The sequence below is a fragment of the Microcebus murinus genome, chromosome X (genome assembly GCF_040939455.1).
Source record: "Microcebus murinus isolate Inina chromosome X, M.murinus_Inina_mat1.0, whole genome shotgun sequence".
NCBI classification, from domain to species: Eukaryota; Metazoa; Chordata; class Mammalia; order Primates; family Cheirogaleidae; genus Microcebus; species Microcebus murinus.
In genome coordinates, this window is record NC_134136.1 from 82,932,524 (window position 1) to 82,950,000 (window position 17,477).

The 17,477-nt window shown below is 38.6% G+C and overlaps 1 protein-coding gene across 2 annotated transcripts in view; it reads right to left on the minus strand.

The window, feature by feature from the left end:
* Positions 1-17,477, minus strand: part of NLGN4X (neuroligin 4 X-linked) — a 321,699-nt gene that overhangs the window by 100,731 nt on the left and 203,491 nt on the right. The gene's annotated exons all lie outside the window — the stretch shown is intronic.

Consider the following 17,477-nt stretch of genomic DNA (forward strand, 5'->3'; position numbering starts at 1 on the left):
CTCTCTACATGCCAACACCAGTTGCTATTGTATCTTTAGCAATTTATCCAGACACATGAAATATTCAGGGTTATTTCTATGGCAATCACATTATAAAATTTTTAATTATTTAAAGACACTTTAGGGAGGAAAATGATCTAAATTCAAGAGAAAGCAGATTACCTGGAATTTAACAAGGAGCAAGTGTCTTCATCAGGGATCAGTGGCCATAGAACTGGCCAAAATTGCGTAAAAGATGCATGGAAGAGTCTGGAAACACTAAATTGAATAGACTTTTAAAAGGAGAGGCTACACAATGAGCTTTCTAAAAATAAGCAGAAGGGGAATCATAGCCCCCAAACAAATGGCATTCTCTAGAATAGTAACTTTGGAAAGGTGTGTGTGGGCCATTTAGCTTACCCAAGGCATTTTGATTTTCTTTCAATATGTCTTATGAGTTAGTTGAATCAAGCTCACATTTATTTATAGCTGTTCTTTGTTTTTGAATTACAATTGCATTATACAATGTGGTCAGTGACCTAGCTCAACAGAACCCTGGCTGTGTCCAAATATAAATCCCTCCTTGAGGATTAAGACCTGCCTCAGCATGATGTTAGAAATAAATTACTATGGGCTCTGAAGCGTTTTAAAGTGAGGAGAAGGATAAAAGTTTCAAACAGTCTTACTTATTGCAATTAGTGCACTGCCTCTGAAGGGACACATTTGTATATAATAATGCTCATTTTAGTTATGTGATTTCTGATATACTTGCTAGATTATATCAGCATGATTATGTAAGACTCAGCACTCATATACCTTCAGCATTTTACTAGTATTATTTATTAAAATTATTCCCAAATGAAATTGTTTAGGAGAACATGGCTAGGTTAATTCCTATTTTCATATATAAGAATGTGCATTGCTAAAATCAGCTATTATAACTTCCATCTTAATTTCCTAAGACATACTGTTCATGAGGTCCTGTAATATATGAGATATTGTTTTTGGTAATACCTTACAAATTTCTCTATCAGGTGACAATTTGCATGCTGTTCATATCTATGTAGTCCCTCCTCTCAAAACTATAGCAGTTTGCCTTGCCCAGGGGCACCCAATGGATGTCTGAAACCAGGGACAGTCCTGAATCCTGTCTATATGACTTTTTTTCATATACATACATACTATGATGAAGTTTAATTTATAACTTAGGCACAGTGAGAGGTTAAAAATAATACCTTGTAATAAAATAGAACAATTATAACAACATATAATAAATTGTAATGCCATTCATATGAATGAATTACATATGTGAATATGGTCTCCTCCAAAATATCTTATTGGACTGTACTTACCTAACCACAGATAATTTAAATCACCGATAAGGGAGGGTTATTCTCTCTGTCTGTCTGTCTTTCTCTGTCCTTTATCAAAATCCACAAAGACAACAAGCAGTGAAGACAAAACACCAGTAGGCAATAGGCTTCAAGAATTGTCTGAATACTGAAAGGTACTAGAAAACATTGTAACCAGTATCACGTTTAAAAGACCAGGAGGGAGAGAAAATTTCAAGGTGATGGATATAGAAGCTCCCCGGTCAGAATAAAACAAAAAGATTACAACGGTAGCATGGAATGAAATCATGAGCCAGAGAAAAAAAATCTGAGCTTGCAGAGATCAGCGCCCAAGTTAGCTGCATGGAGACACTCCAGGCAAGACCTGTAAGATACTGCTCAGAGAAACCCGTGGCTCTCTGCAAAAGCAAACTCCTGCCCGTCATGAATGCTGGTATTTTATACCAGTAATGAAGTATATAAAAGAAAAGCAGAAACAGAATAATATTAATGTGGAATACCAATACAAGAATACAAGGCAGCAGAACTATTCATTTTTTCCTTCATATATTCAGTATTTCAACCATTTATTCCTTTATTGGATTAATATTTCTTGAGTCCCTAATGGGTTCTAAATACTGATTTAGACAGTGGGTGTGAAGACAGAATACAAACGGATTGAGTTGATTTAGACAGACAATGGACACATATATAGTACACTGAGAAAAGGATGGGAGCATGGAGAGACCTCCACCCAATAAGGTGGCTGCCACAGGATGCTAGAGAAAAAGGTACACCTCTGGCCAGGTAATGACATCTTACAGGCCCCCAGCCTGCAGAGCATGTCTAGGGCTGAATTTCAGCCACTGCCTTTTCCTGAGCCAGCAGCCTTTGCAGCCTGCACAAACTGTATAACAATGCTAGCAGGCAGGCATGTGTGCAGGCAAAATTGTTACCTTGATTTGCAAGGCATGCTACCTTATTCAGGTTGCAGCAGCATCTGGCTACAGCTGAAACAGCAAGACTTAGATGGTTTGTAACAGGTCAGGTGAGGTCCTGAACTTCTTTTTTCTAAAGAATCCACTAAAATATAAGACCCCTTCCTTGGTCTGCAGGACTCAGAGGAAGACATGAAGATTACATCCATCAGTGCTAATAACAGTAAACAACTGTGAACAATGCCAACATTAGATTAAAAACACTGTGTAGACAGGGAACAAGTATTGCGGGATAATGATGCCAATGTGTCATAATTGAAACCAGCAGTAAAGACACATGCAATTGCATGTCCAATCTGAAGACAAGCACCTTCCTGTTTTCTTTGTCGTACCTTTGCTTTAATTTCCTTGGAACGTCACAATCTGATTCCATGTAATGAATGGGGCAAGGGGCAGGAAAAGAGAAATTCAATAAATTTCCACGAGTCGGACTGTTTGACAACAGATGGGCTGGCTCCCGACAGAAGGAGTTTTGCGTGTGAAGAATCCTAAGACGGCCTTTTTCCTGCTGTATCAGTTTGGGCTGAAGTCCCAAAGCTGAAAACAAAGGGATATTAACAGAATAACACGCCCGAAGTGTTTAGTCTTGGTGTCTTGTCTGGGTACGCCTCTTAACTCTATTTACATATAGAATCCATCTTTAGAATTGGATCGTATGAGGGACAGAGAAACAAAAACAAGCAAATAAGCAACAGCATTAGATGCATGGAGAGATTAAGTAACTTGTGTGTGATTGCAGACAGATCGAGAAGTGCCTGAGCTGGGATTTGTACCCAGTGAAGATGGCTTCAAAGTCTCTTCTCTTTGCTTGTTCTCAAAGCTTCTTCCTAACAGAATTTTAAGAAGAACCAATAAGCATCCCCATATTGTAAACCAAGGTTTCACAATCTTAAAATGCTAGTGACATTATGGACCGAATGACTCTCTATTACGGGGGCTGTCCCGTGCATTGCAGGGTATTGAGATGCACACTTAGCTTCTACCCACTACATGTAGAAGCATCCTCAACCTCCATTTATGACAAGCAACAATGTGTCCAGGCACATCCAAATGTCCCCTAAGGATGGGCAAACCTATACCCCCATTGAGAGGAAACAGTCTGGCTAGAATAAGCCTTTTAAGAATGACTATGAAAAAGCTTTGACTCAGAGCAGCGATTTTCAAGGGTGACACTGTTGGCTTTTAGAATCAGATCATTCTTTGATGGTACTTCCCCCAGAACCCCTGGAAATCATGAACGCCTCCAAAGTAAAATCCAGCCGTACACACCCATTTCTCCCAGGAGACAGTGGCATCAGATTTTAGCTCCACTGGGCACGCAAGGCACTGCCTTTTACTCTCCTTCCCCCTCGCCTCTCAATGAGGAAAGAAGTGAGCTTCACACTCTGCTCTTGTTGAACAGCCAGCCTCCCAGTCTGTGGACGTCCCAGGAGAGTGAAAATATGTTACCAAGGAGGAGAAATTGCAATAGACTCAGCTAGATGGTTAAGATCCTTGGGCATCGAGAATCCTTATGCCTCTGCCTCAATATTAAGCCAACGGTGGGGAAGAAGATGATACACACTGAATTGAGATATAAGCCGTGGAAAGAATAAATTAGCTTCCTACATATGCTAGATTGAAACCAGCTAGTCTCTACCTTACTAGAACCAGTTTCTGGGAGGATGGAGTTTGGCTAACTACCGAATGGGAGATTTTACACCAGACACTTTCCAAGTGTTGAATATTTGAATAAGACAATTTATAAAGTTCCTTTAATCTCTTATTTTGTTTTCCTTAACTGTCTTTTCAACATAATGGTCTTAAGAAGTACCCACCCTTCAGCAAAAAGCAAAGAGATGAAATCTTAGATACATTTTATCTTTTGCCCTGGAGAACTTTGCCACCAACCTATCCACGAGAGCTAGTAGCATACAGATAATTCCATGTGTCCTGTTTCTTCTCTGAGATTCTTAACAGAACCACAAAGACTATGAGGGTGTCTGCTTAGTGGGAAGACTCTCCTACCTGGAAAAAATTAGCTGGGCATGGTGGTGCCTGTAGTTCTAGCAACTCAGGAGGCTGAGGCAGGAGGATCACTTGAGCCCAGGAGTTTAAGTTTGCTGTGAGCTGTGACGATGCCACAGTACTCTAGCCTGGGCGACACAGTGAGACTCTGCGTGTCTCAAAAAAAAGAAAGGAAGGAAGGAAGGAAGGAAGGAAGGAAGGAAGGAAGGAAGGAAGGAAGGAAGGAAGGAAGGAAGGAAGGAAGGAAGGAAGGAAGGAAGGAAAGAAGGAAAGAAGGAAAGAAGGAAAGAAGGAAAGAAGGAAAGAAGGAAAGAAGGAAAGAAGGAAAGAAGGAAAGAAGGAAAGAAGGAAAGAAGGAAGGAAGGAAGGAAGGAAGGAAGGAAAGAAAGAAAGAAAGAAAGAAAGAAAGAAAGAAAGAAAGAAAGAAAGAAAGAAAGAAAGAAAGGAAGGAAAGAAAGAGAAAAATACTCATCCAACTTGACTGCCTTAATCCTGAAGAAGAGTTTGAACATGTATTTACTGTCATTAAGTAGCTAGTAAATCAAGTGTCAAAACATATACCTTGTTCGATGTTGGCAATGCCTAACACTGGATATTTTAAAATATTTTTGGTAATATTTTTCATATGACTCCTATCTATTCCTACAGTCTTTGACATGGCTTCTCCAATGAACAAGTCATCACTTTTAATAATTCCTCTCCGTTTAGGTACGGCTTTACAAGACTCCCTCCACCCTCACTTGGTTAACTGAAGTAGATGCCTTGGTTAAGTATGTGTGAATCCTATTTAACAGGAAGGAACTTCCCAGGAATGCACCGTCCTCTTCTTCCCTTGGGGAAGCTTAGGCACAAAATTGCTTCTGTGTGCAGAAGGCAGGCGGATACTACGAAGCCCTGCACCCACCCCATGGAGAAGGGCACAGGATGAAACAGAGGAGTCAGGGAGAAACAGGGGTGAGGGGAGGTGTTCATATCAAAACTTAGCAAGAGCTTGACTCACAGCATGCGGTTATTGCTGACATATTCCTCACCTGGACAGCAGAAACAAAAATAGAGCCAGAGGGCTGACACGTTTGCCAACAGGGAACGGAGTTTCTGTTGTGCATAGCTGGAGAGATCTGAGCTAAGCCAGGCAAGATTTGACCAACAGCAAGACTTGACCAGATTTTAGGAGGTAAGAGGGTACCAGGGCTCTACCTAATGGTTTGAGAACCATGAACCGATGCCCAGGCGAGAGGCACAGACAAATTTTAGTGGCCATCATGGTAGATTTCTAAGGAGCTTTGTCTGAAACGCCAAGGAGGCTCCCTCTCAAAGAGCCGTGTTTGAGGTACCGTAATCCAGGAAGTGTGTTATTAATACAAGGGCAAGCGCCAGGCAGGGCTAAAACACCGGGTGGCTTTAGAATGAAAATGAAAATCGGCTGATCTTTTACCCAGCCAGAGACTCTCTGAGTTCTCTGACACCTCTATCCAACACCCATGCTCACTTCCTCTTTCCTGAGACTTCGGACACTCGCTCGTTAGTCAAGAGGAACAGGATGGGCACTTACTGTATGCACAAATGTATACATACATGGCAGTGTTATCCAGAAGACAGTGTTTCTGTGAATGCAGCATTATAAAATCCAGAACTCTTTCTGCCTTATATTTAAACTTTTTTATAAGCCCCAAACAGACATTTCTGGACAACATGTTATGCGAATATATACCTAAAATATCCTCACAAGTAAAAAAAAAAATAGTTATGCCAGGAAAGCCACCTTAAAGACATCATGACGGTCACAGTCCCTGAAAGGATTCCCTCCAATGTCAGATTCAACTTAGCCATGGATAAAAAGGAAAGGTGGCAACAACATCGGTCAAGCTTATCTGAGGTCTACAGGCTTTGTCACATCTGAGACCTGCAGCCTGTGGTTCAGGTGAGCCCACATCGATAACAGTCTGACTGTGATGTGCGTGATCACAACCTCCTTGTCAGTCTTGTCTTCGGTGCATTTGTCTTTTGCTGCAGACTTTTCGATTTCAGTGATTTTTTTTTTTCTCTCCTTGCCCCGGTCACCTAACGACTGGGAGATAGATAGCAGAGACACGGAGTGTCCACTCGCAGAGAGCCCAACGGGCTGCAGCGTAAGGACCAGCCAGCCTCGGGAAGCCCCGTCGGAGGGAAGTAGAGACAGTAACATTTACTGGCGCCATTTCCAAAGAATGGGATTTGTGTGGACCTGCCCGCAGAAATAGCAACGGTCCTTGCCTTTTTTGAAAGCGGAAAGTGGGGCAGAGCCAGGGAGGAACACAGCTATTCTTGTACAGATATTAAATAATTGTCCCCTTAAATATGTACCATATTGACAACAAACACCTGAAAGGAAATATCGTGTGATAAGCAGATGTGGTCAGTAGTTTGTCGTTCCTGGTTCCTGTGTAGTTAAGTCATGTGGAACTTGACATTCCTCTGCTTTTAGTTTCTACTTTTTTTTGCAAAGGGAAGGAACTAGACTAACAAACACAGCCCGACTGGAAATATTATTCATATGTAATATGAATATGCATACATGACACAGAATGTTGTATATAGATACACACATATATATATAAGAATTATAAATCTTACATATGTTCTATACATATGTTTATAAACTTGGAATAATTCTATATATTATATAGACACACTTCATATATATATTTATTCATATTTTCCCGTAAATAAGGAAAATTTTAGTAGAGGCTGAATGGTGAAACACTTCCAAGACATAAAAGCAAGATGAAAATCTCAAAGTAGGCCTGCAAATTTAAAAAATAAAATAACAGATAGTGTATATTATATGATCTCATGATCATGATCTCATTACATGATCTCATGATCATGATCTCATTACATGATCTCATAGTTTTACGATATGTATCATATCTAATATACATTTATATTTATAAGATAATTTCTAGATTATGTAAATAACATATATAAATAGACTTCCCATGTGGCAGGGACTCTCATTAGCATGGTTTGCCCAGTAATTCCTTTAATCCTCACAATACAATGAGATTCTGTTATTTTACAGATAAGAAAATGAAGCCCAGAGAGGTTCAGTCAACTGCCCAACCACACACAGCGCAGGAGGCCATAACACACATTAATTTTGTCATAGATACAGGAATAAGCATAAAGTAGTAAAGGCACACTTCCAAGCTTAATCTAACTTTGCGTGATGCAACATCTTTAAGCTCTCTGAGTTTTTCTCTGACATTTTCTGGAAAACTCTATCTTGTTTAGGAAACTCAACTTATGAAATGTAATGTGCATCTTTTTAACATGTGCCCTAAAGTCCCTTTTAGAACACAATTTTATTCAGACACCCTTCTCAGCAGTAGCGTCATGTGTATGAAACACTAGGCTGACACTATCCAAAGACATGAAAACGATTTCATATCATGTTAAAATGTTGGTAGAATGTGCCAAAGAATTATTCTCAGAAGCTCTGATGATACAGACACACAACTAAAGCATAGTGGCTTTTTCCCCCCAACAGCTAGAATGCCATAGCCATGTGGCAGTTGCAATTAAAAGAAAAAAAAAATCGCAAAAAAAAAAAAAAGATCATTCTCTTGGCCTGCTTGCTTTGGAAACATGGGATTCTTTATAAAAATTATATAATAAATAAATCAATATGGGGTGTGTGTTTTAAAAAATTTTGCCAAAGAAATAGGACTTCAAACATTTTATATGGTTTATTTGAAATGTGCAGCTTAAATGGTCATAGTTTCATGTTAATGAAATGCAAATGCATGCATAGGTGTAAAGTGGATTCTCTTGAAAAATTGGCAGGATTTGCACACTTAGTGCTATAGAAATTATTTCATCTCTCTCTCCCTTGTATTCATGGATACTTTCTTCCCCCTAGTTGTGGAGAAGTCTCCTGAGCAGCTTTTTCTAGCACTGAGCCTTTGCGTAAACTCAAACCCAACAGCCACCTGGATGCCCCTGGCCTCAATTTCCTCTCTGATCTTTCTGGTTAATTGCACAGCTGGTTCTGAAAGAGGAGACATTTGTACCTTTTTCTTTCTACGATTTGCCCACCTGAATTCCTTGCAGTCTGAACACTCCTGTACATGCATAAGATTGTCCAGAGACAGTTGAATTGCCACAGGATTAATTTTCAAGCTAAAGAAATATACATACACATCCCTGTAGCAAAGATTTTAAAAACTGTCCATCGCTTGTTTTCTAACCTGGTTCTCTTAGAGCCTTTAAGCAGTTTTTTGAATACATCAGCCATACGGCTACTTTAAAAATAAGTGTGGTAAGTTTGGCTTGGTTGCAATCTTTTCTAAAACAAGCAGTCTCCAAGCATCAGAACCAAGAAAACATGGGATTTTTTTTTTTGTTTGATAAATAAAAGTTTAATTGTGTGTGCTTCTGACTCCCGAAAACTAGAGTCACTTATATGTTAGAAAACTAATGCTGAATGCGTGAGAATCGGGTTTACTAATTGACAATAAAAGACAAGATGTCCTTTGTCCAGGATTTTTTTTTTTGTATGTCATCTGCCTCTTCAACACCAAGCAAGACCAGTTTATAAGCATGTATGACCACAAACAAAAACAAGGTGAACATGCAAACATGATCAAGTGTCTACCTATCCCTGCTATTGTAAGTAACTGTTGCTTAGCCTGTGCCTAATTCTTCCTCCTCTTATGTAAGATGGACTAAGATAACCAGTCACAGAGTTGCTCCCACTTCCTGACAGCATCCCTTCCAAAGCCAACCCTAGTTCCCTAGAACCCACCCCCCAAATCATTTAACACAAGCCCAAATTCTATAACTCTTTTCTAGCCCCCTCTGAGTGGGTCACTCCCTGTGGTATGAATTCTTCCTACTTGTAAAGAGTCAATAAACCCAATTTTGTTCAAGTTAGAGAGGAGTTCTGGTGGTACTTGTTCAAAGAAAACCAGCATAATAGTAATGACCTTGTAGGATTTTTATAAGAGTGAAATATGACAATAGATGCAATTTCTGAGCAAAATACTTGGTAGTTGCAAAGTGGGTGGGTGACAAGCATGGTACTGTCATTATTGTATCAGTCTCTGGAGAAATGTGTTAGGTAGACTCAGCTTCCTCTAACCATCTGTGTGCTGGAGTCAATGAATTTTTTCTCTGACCCTAGAGTCAAAGAGTTGCCATAGAACAACAGTTGAACTCTCCAACTGTTATGCAACTTGCCGAAGAATCTCACTCAGTTTTTTTCTAACTGACAGACCAGTGTTTTCTCATAGGTCCTCACTTAATTGAATCAGAGTAAGTTACCTACAGAGCCTCAGGCACCAGAGGTAACATTATCGACACTACTATACTTTCAGGAACAATAACTGACGCTGGACAGCTCTCCCACTTCCGTGAGCCTCTGCTATCTCAGGGCAAATTGCTTGACTAGCTAGAAAAGGGGATTGTGTAATTTATTTTTTACTTTTAAGGAAGTCCTGAGAGGCAGCAACTAGTAAGGCAACAAATGGTAATGGTTATGCATGCAGCTCTGCAGTGAAGCCAGCTGGATTCCAAACATATCTCCAAAGATTACCAGCGGGTTGTCACTGGGGTGGCACTTCACCTTTCCAGCCTTGGTTTACTGTTTTGTCAAGGACAGAAAATAGCCTCTTCCCTTCATATTGGTTCTGTGGACTGAATAGGGCATTGCATATAAATACCTTAAACAGGACTGAGTGATGGAGTGGAAGCCATTCTCACTATTACTAGTATTGTTGTTATTTGCAGTGTTAGTATAATTATGAAATACCTGAGGTAGTAGCTTTTCCTATTTAGTTTGAATTACACTTTATAGCCCTAAAAGAGGAAGAAAACATTGGAAATCTTTTTTTCCTAAAATTTTCATAAATAATTTCATCATGCACAGAGCAAGCAAAAGTTGTCATAAAGGGGTTGGTTAATTAGTTTGTCAGTTATACCGTATAAATGTTAATGTTCTAAAGTATTAATCTGAAATATCATTAAAATATTTAAACTTCAAATATCCACATACGTTACCATAGCAAAAATGTGGCTATAGTTACAGATGAGGGGGAGGTTTTTGCTTTTGTTGTTGTTTTAAATATTGGAGTCTTTCTCTAAAAAATGTTTAGAAATATATTATTTTGCAGAATTCTGTCTTCTTTTCTACAATGTCGACTAGTACATATTATAAGGTAAATCATATCGATAGGAGGATAGTTTTATTTAGTGTTTTTATTTCATGCTCCTCTGTGTAATCAAACATCTCTGAGATATTTGTTTGCTTTTGGTCAACAAAACAAGACAATCAGCAGAATTTCTTTCTCCTGATTTTTTCTTCTATTTAGGTCAGATGGACATCTCAGCTCTAAAACCAAAGATCAATTCCAGCTCGGAAAGTGGTTTGGTAGTTACAAACCTAAGTCATCCATGCCCCTCTGTGAACATTCTGCAAGTTTATGTGATGAGTCTGACATATGAATTCTGTCTAAAGAGCTAAGATTAGACACCTGGCATGCAGTGGGCATGTATTAAATGCTGAGTGCCGACTCAGATAATAATCAGATACATGTCAAAGAATCTAGGGGAACCTCCCGGTATAACATGACATGCCTTTATCTAGAAAATGACTTCCAGATGTGTTCCCTTACTTCTGAGAAAGAAAACATTCTAAAACTTGCTTTTTAGCTGCAGAAAGATTTGTGTGTGCCCTGCTATTGAATAAAATGATCAGGAGCATTTAGCCTGCAAAAGTGACCACATGAACTATACAAATGAAGCCAAGTGGAGTGAAAAGAGAATACAGCCTATGCTTAATACAGAATCAGTAGGAATATGTGGGGTTCGGTTAACGTGCTAAGAAATGGCACAATTTTAAATCACTTTTCATGATGCTTAGAAAGAGGTACATACATACCTCACAGCAGATTGCTGACTCACAGACCACTATCACAGATAATTATGAGAAGACGATTTTTACCCTCAGAATGAGGACTCTCATGAAAGGAACACCTGCTGCCTTTAGATTTGAGGACTTTGAAATAGAAAGCATTTTGTTTTTCCATTAAAAACACTGATACTGTGGACCATTTCATAAACAACCAGAAGGACCTGAGACCCCAGGAGCATTCTGAATCGTCGTGATCCTTAAATATAGAAACCATTGAATGTACGTTCACTACAGAAGTCCTGCCAGAGCCCTTGGGAAGGCAGATTGGCTACTCATTTAAATTCAGCTGCAAACCAGAACTCTATAAAAGAAATTAAGGGAAAATCCAAGATGAAATGCATTGATTCTATTTTCTTGCAGTGAGCACTGTTCTATTTGGTTGTTTTTCCTGAATCTTATTTTAAAATGAGGCAAATTGCACAACATGGCCACTTCCCTTCTAAAGGGTATGGAATATATAATATAATATTAATAGACTGGCTAAGGAATTGGTAAGGAACTAACAGCATCTGTGTTTATTTTCCACATTGGGCTGGAAGCTCCCTAAAATCAGGGAACATGTGTGATGAGTTGTCTGTTACATATGAGCTCAACGGGAATTTATTAAATGAACGAAAGGAGATTTCAAATGGTTAAACATTTTTGAACTCCCACACAGACTTGCTTCTTGCACACCAAAAATATAAAACCGCATTTATTAAAAATGAATATCATGTTTCTTCATAAGCTCCTGTTCTCTCATAATACAACTATACTTAAAATTAAAAAAAAAAAGAAACTTAATGGAAAAAATGAAAATAAAACTTGCCCCAATACACTAGATCATTTCTAAATGGATACTTTGCCCATTTCCATGGCAGCAAAAGTATCTTAACTGACAAATAAAGAGCGGTATTTTAAGCATATCTTCTACTCACAGAAATAGGACAAGTTGGACAGAGGGAATGAAAACAAAAATGTTTCATTTGATGGGGATAGTAGAGCCGGAAATGAGAAGAGTAGAAAATGAACAAAGGCATGCTTTTCTTTTGCTATCACTTAACATTAAATGATGCCAATTTGCTCTTTTCTTCCTGGCTCAGCATGGGTTGCGTTTTAGAAACAGGAAACTCCTGGGTCAAAAGAGGTTCTTGCCTTTAGGCACTCAACATCATGTCTTCCCCCATCTCCTGGAGCCCGGGGACCATTCAACAGAAGGCATGCTTTTGAAGAGTCAGTGACAGCTTTTGCTGTCGGTAATTTGCACCCCAGGTTTCAATGCTTCATGTCCCTCATGATTGATAGAAAGTTGTTCTTTAGGGATAAATGCAGCCCGCTGAGAAGAGAGTGAAGATGAAGTTTCAAGATTCGACCAGGGCATTTTAGGAGTTACATTTAGATGTTATCCTATGTGTCCATAGAGATGTAGCCTCTGTTAGGCTAGGATTGCAATGAGCTGGGAAGAGAATCTTGTCCCAGTGCAGATACCTAGGGTTATTTTACTAGGATGAGGAGTTCCTGTACTGCATTTGCAAGTAAAATGCATTCCTCCACACAATGCACAGATGAATACATTCCTTGTGCCTTTAAGGGCATGTCAGCCAATGGTTGAAACCATGAGAAACACAGGCTATGTGAGTGCCAACTGTCTTCTCTATAACAAAGATGGTGGAGATGGTGATTGTCCCTGACCCTGGGTGGCATTTAGCTTCCTGCCAGACAAGTGTACCTTGACTATCTGCCTTGTAGCCCTCAACACACAGCTCTGGGTAGTCCTCATCACGTACCTGTTGAGGCTCAAAAATGGATACCCCCAAATACGGTGTTTTGACATGCAGAACTAAACAAAGAAGAAGCCACAATGTCTCTCTGACCTTGCCCACTCCCTCCTGTCTCTCAATCCTCTGCCCATCCCAAAGCACAGGATGACCCTGTTCTCCGAAGTCCCCTTATCTGCCTAAAGTCCAGACCTGCCAACAAAGGAAGCAATTACCTCTTATTCCTTCTGAAATTTCATTAACTGAACTCAACTCACAGGAAGAAAGGCTGAAGTTTTTCAACAAACCTGGAAAGACTTTGTCACAAACCATTGTCAACTCTCTGTGCCCAACAGACATTGTCTCCTGTCCTTGTGTGTTCTTCACACCCATTGAATTCCCCTAAAAGTCATTTGCTGTTCTCCCTAAACTCATCTACACTTCTCCATCTTGCTTTCCCCTAAGAAGTAGACTATATGAGCATTTATACCCTATTGGGATTTGGGGGGATCATTCTCCCATGATTCCTCGGTGTTATGCATGTGACAATAAGTTTGTGTGCCCTTTCTCCAGCTAGTCTGCTGCCTGTCTGAGTTGATTTCTCACCAAACCTTCAACGGGCAAAGGGGACGTCCCATGGCTTGACACAGCCAAGGCCCTGACCAGCTCTTGTGGGAGATTCTGACCCAGTTCTCAAACCAGGAGGAAAAGCACAGCTTCCACAAGTTAATGATGATGAGAAAATAACTCAGGTCTAAAGGATGTGAACAGGAAAACCCGTCTGCCTCAATCTCGTGTGTTTTCCACATTATGGAACGGAAAAGAGAAGGCAGATAACTTAAGAAATAGTTGGTAATATGAAATAATCTAAATGTCAGATAATAATTTTTCCACTAAAAATCATCTACTTAGTAATAGTCCCACATTTCATTATAACTCAAGTAAAAATAAGTAATGTCTTGGCATGTGGTTCAAACAGGGAATAATTTGGGCAGGTGTGAAGTACACATACATGAATAATCTGACCAAAGTTAGACATCAAATTCTGAAAACAATTTTACCTTCTCAAATGTATTTTATTTGAAATCTGAGCTATTTTAACCACCTCTCTTCAGCATAAGGCTTAATTATAGCTTTATAACTAGAAATTATATTGCATTTAACAATGATTACCAAATTTCTCTTTTCCTTTTCTTTGTTAAAAGTCATCATTTTAACTAATGATAATAAAAGATGGAAATGAATGACATTTTGAATAATAAGTTTCAGCACTGAAAGATGAGTTGAAATTCTTTTCCTTAATGAGTAATTCCAATTTTAAAATAATTACTTAGGATACTTCTGCATTTTTTTCATAAACAACAACAACAACTATTTGATCAATATGCATAAGTTTTTAAAATCACTACATTAGCAAGTTTGAGAGGTCATTGGAGTATGAACAATGTAAAATTCAAATAGTACTTAATAATTTGTTAATTTTATAAAAGCTCTGGGTAGTATACATTTAAATGTAAATCTAATAATTACATAATCTAAAAATGATATTTGCTAAAAATAATAATAATAAAGAATGCAAATACAAAATGCAGCATACATGTGTGAGCCCACGGCTCTGAAAATGGCATGCTCACATCCATAATTTCTGATCACATGAAATGGATAGAAACTGGATACTAGTAAAATTCTCTTTTTTTATACATGTTTACAGTTGCAAAGAAATTTTTTAAAATTAAGTATTTACTTGATTAAAAGCATGGAAAGTTAATTACCGACTCAAGTTGGCTCTGACATCAAATGTAGACCTTGGGGTTGAGAAAAGTCACGTTATAATCCATGATAAAATGCCTCTAAAAGCCACAGAAAGAAGAGAGCCCTGTGGACAGCTTTGTTTGGTCGTTCAGTTTAGGATGCTGTGGTGTGTGTTGACATGTTTTATTTGTTTTTTGGTTTGTTTATATGGTTCTCTGAAGAACTGGATCAAAACTAGGCTCTTTTTATACACTTTTCAAGAGAAGCGCCCAGTGAAGCTTATGCCAATGTCAGACTTTATTTTTCTTTTATTTGATATGAAACTTGCATCACATGAAATTAACCATGTTAAAGTGTACAATTGAGGGGCCTTAAGAATATTCACATTGTTGTACAACCACCACTGTTCTCCACCTCCTGAACTTTTTCATCTTCATGAAATGACACTCTATCCCCATGAAACACTAACTTCTCGTTCTCCTCTTCCCAGCCCCTGTCTCAATGGATTTAACTCAAATACCCATCAGATGAAAAGATGGATAAACAGAATGTGATCTATCCATACAATGGAATATTATTCAGTCATAAAACAGAATGAAATAATGATGCCTGCTACACCATAGATGAGACTTGTAAATGCTTTGCAAAGTGAAATAGGCAAGACACAAATGGTCACATATTACACAATTTCATTTATATAAAATATAAGAATAGATTAACCCATAGACAAACTTTTTAAAAGTTATTTTGTCTCAGGTGGGGCAAAGGCAATATATGTCACCTAAACATTTGTAGCCCCGTAATATTCTGAAATACAAAATAAGTTTTAAAAAGTCATTTTATTTTCTTCCACTCAATAATAACAATGTGCATTCCAATATTCCAGAACACCAGATATTGAACATGATCTAATATTGTAATGATGACAATTGGTCATATAAATCAGAGCTCTCATAATGATTTTTTTATTGTGGTAAGGTATAGATAACATAAAATTTGTCATTTTAACTATGTTTAGGTGTACAGTTGAGTGGCCTTAAGAACATTCACATTATTGTATAACCATCACCAGAAATTTTACATCTTCCCAAACTGAAACTGTATTCCTTGAACAATAACTTTTCATTCTCTCCTCATCCTAGCCTCTGACAACCACCATTCAACTTTCTGTCACTATGAACCTGACAACTCTTGGCATCTCACATGGGTGGAATCATGCAGTATTTGTTCTTTTGTGACTAGCATCTGGCTTATTTCTCTTAGCGTAATGATCTCAAAGTTCATTCATGTTGTAGCATGTGTTGGAATTTTCTTCCTTTCTAGGGCTAAATAATAATCTCTTGCAGCAGTGTGTGTGCATACATAAATATATATATATATGTGTGTGTGTGTGTGTGTGTGTGCGCACACATAAAAATAGCATATATATATCACACTGTTTTAAGCCATTCATCCATCAATGGACAGTTGGCTATTCCAAAAATTCCAGCTTTTGGTTCTTGCGAATAATACTGCTATGAAATTGGGCATACAAATATCTCTTTGAGGTCCTGCCTTCAATTCTTTGGAGTATATACCCAGAGAAGGAAACGCCGGATCATATGGTAATTCTATGTTTAATTATTTTGAAGAGTCACCAAATTGTTCTCCACAGCAACTGCACCATTATACATTCTGATCAGCAATGCAGAAGAGCTCTAATTTCTCCACATCTTCACCAAAACTTATTGCGTGCGCGTGTGTGTGTGTGTGTTTTAATAGTAGCCATCCTAATGGATGTGATCAGAGTGATTAGAGAACAAAATTGCTTGTGAATTATTGAGAATGTCAACAATGGAGACTTTCAATGTACTGGTCTAGACACCTAAGACACAGCAGTGAACCAAGCCAACAATCCCTGTCTTTGAAGAGCTGATATTCTGGTGAGTGGATATGGATTTGAAGAAGAGTAATTGATGTGCATGTAGCCTGTGGCAAAGATGGAAAGAGTCATAGATTTGATTTGAAATTGGATCTACTTCTGCCATTGTCCAAGTCTATGAACCTGATCACAAACTTTAATTTCCTCCTTTGTAAAATGTGGTTGATTGTCCAAACCACTGGGAATGTGTATGAAAACATCAACCACTTTTGGAAGACCAGGGATGTTTATTTCAGCCGATCAAACAGAATCTGCTCTTTGTCAACAGAATGGACACATTTAAATCATAAGGTTCTATCATATATTTTTCTTCTATCATATCTCTTCTCAAATTTTCTTTTTGAATTCTATGGTGTTTCAGACTTGAGACTCATGTGGTGAAGCAAGTGGGATGGATATTGCCAAATATGGACGAGAGGCTGAAATTTCATGTTCTGATTGAGGAAGATAAGTGAATTAGGGCTAATGTCAGGTGGGAGTACAGGTAAGTAATACCTTACCTGTAATTTACATGTAAATGACTGCAAAACTTGCATTTATGTAGCATGTCAGTTACTGTGCTGATTGCCAAGGTCAGGAAATGCTTCTCTGCTTGTTAGTTAGTGCCGCCCGCAGGAACTCTGGGGTGGGGTATGTTTCCTGCTTGTGGACCCCTTCCCTAAGAGCCCCCAGGTCTCCTCCAGGAAGCTGAAATTAAAATGTTAACCCCTGCCTCAGTCAGCCTCCAGGACTGGAACACAGAGACGTCTGCCTGTTATAATTGATTCATGCTTTCTGCATTAATATTTTAGTATACTTTTT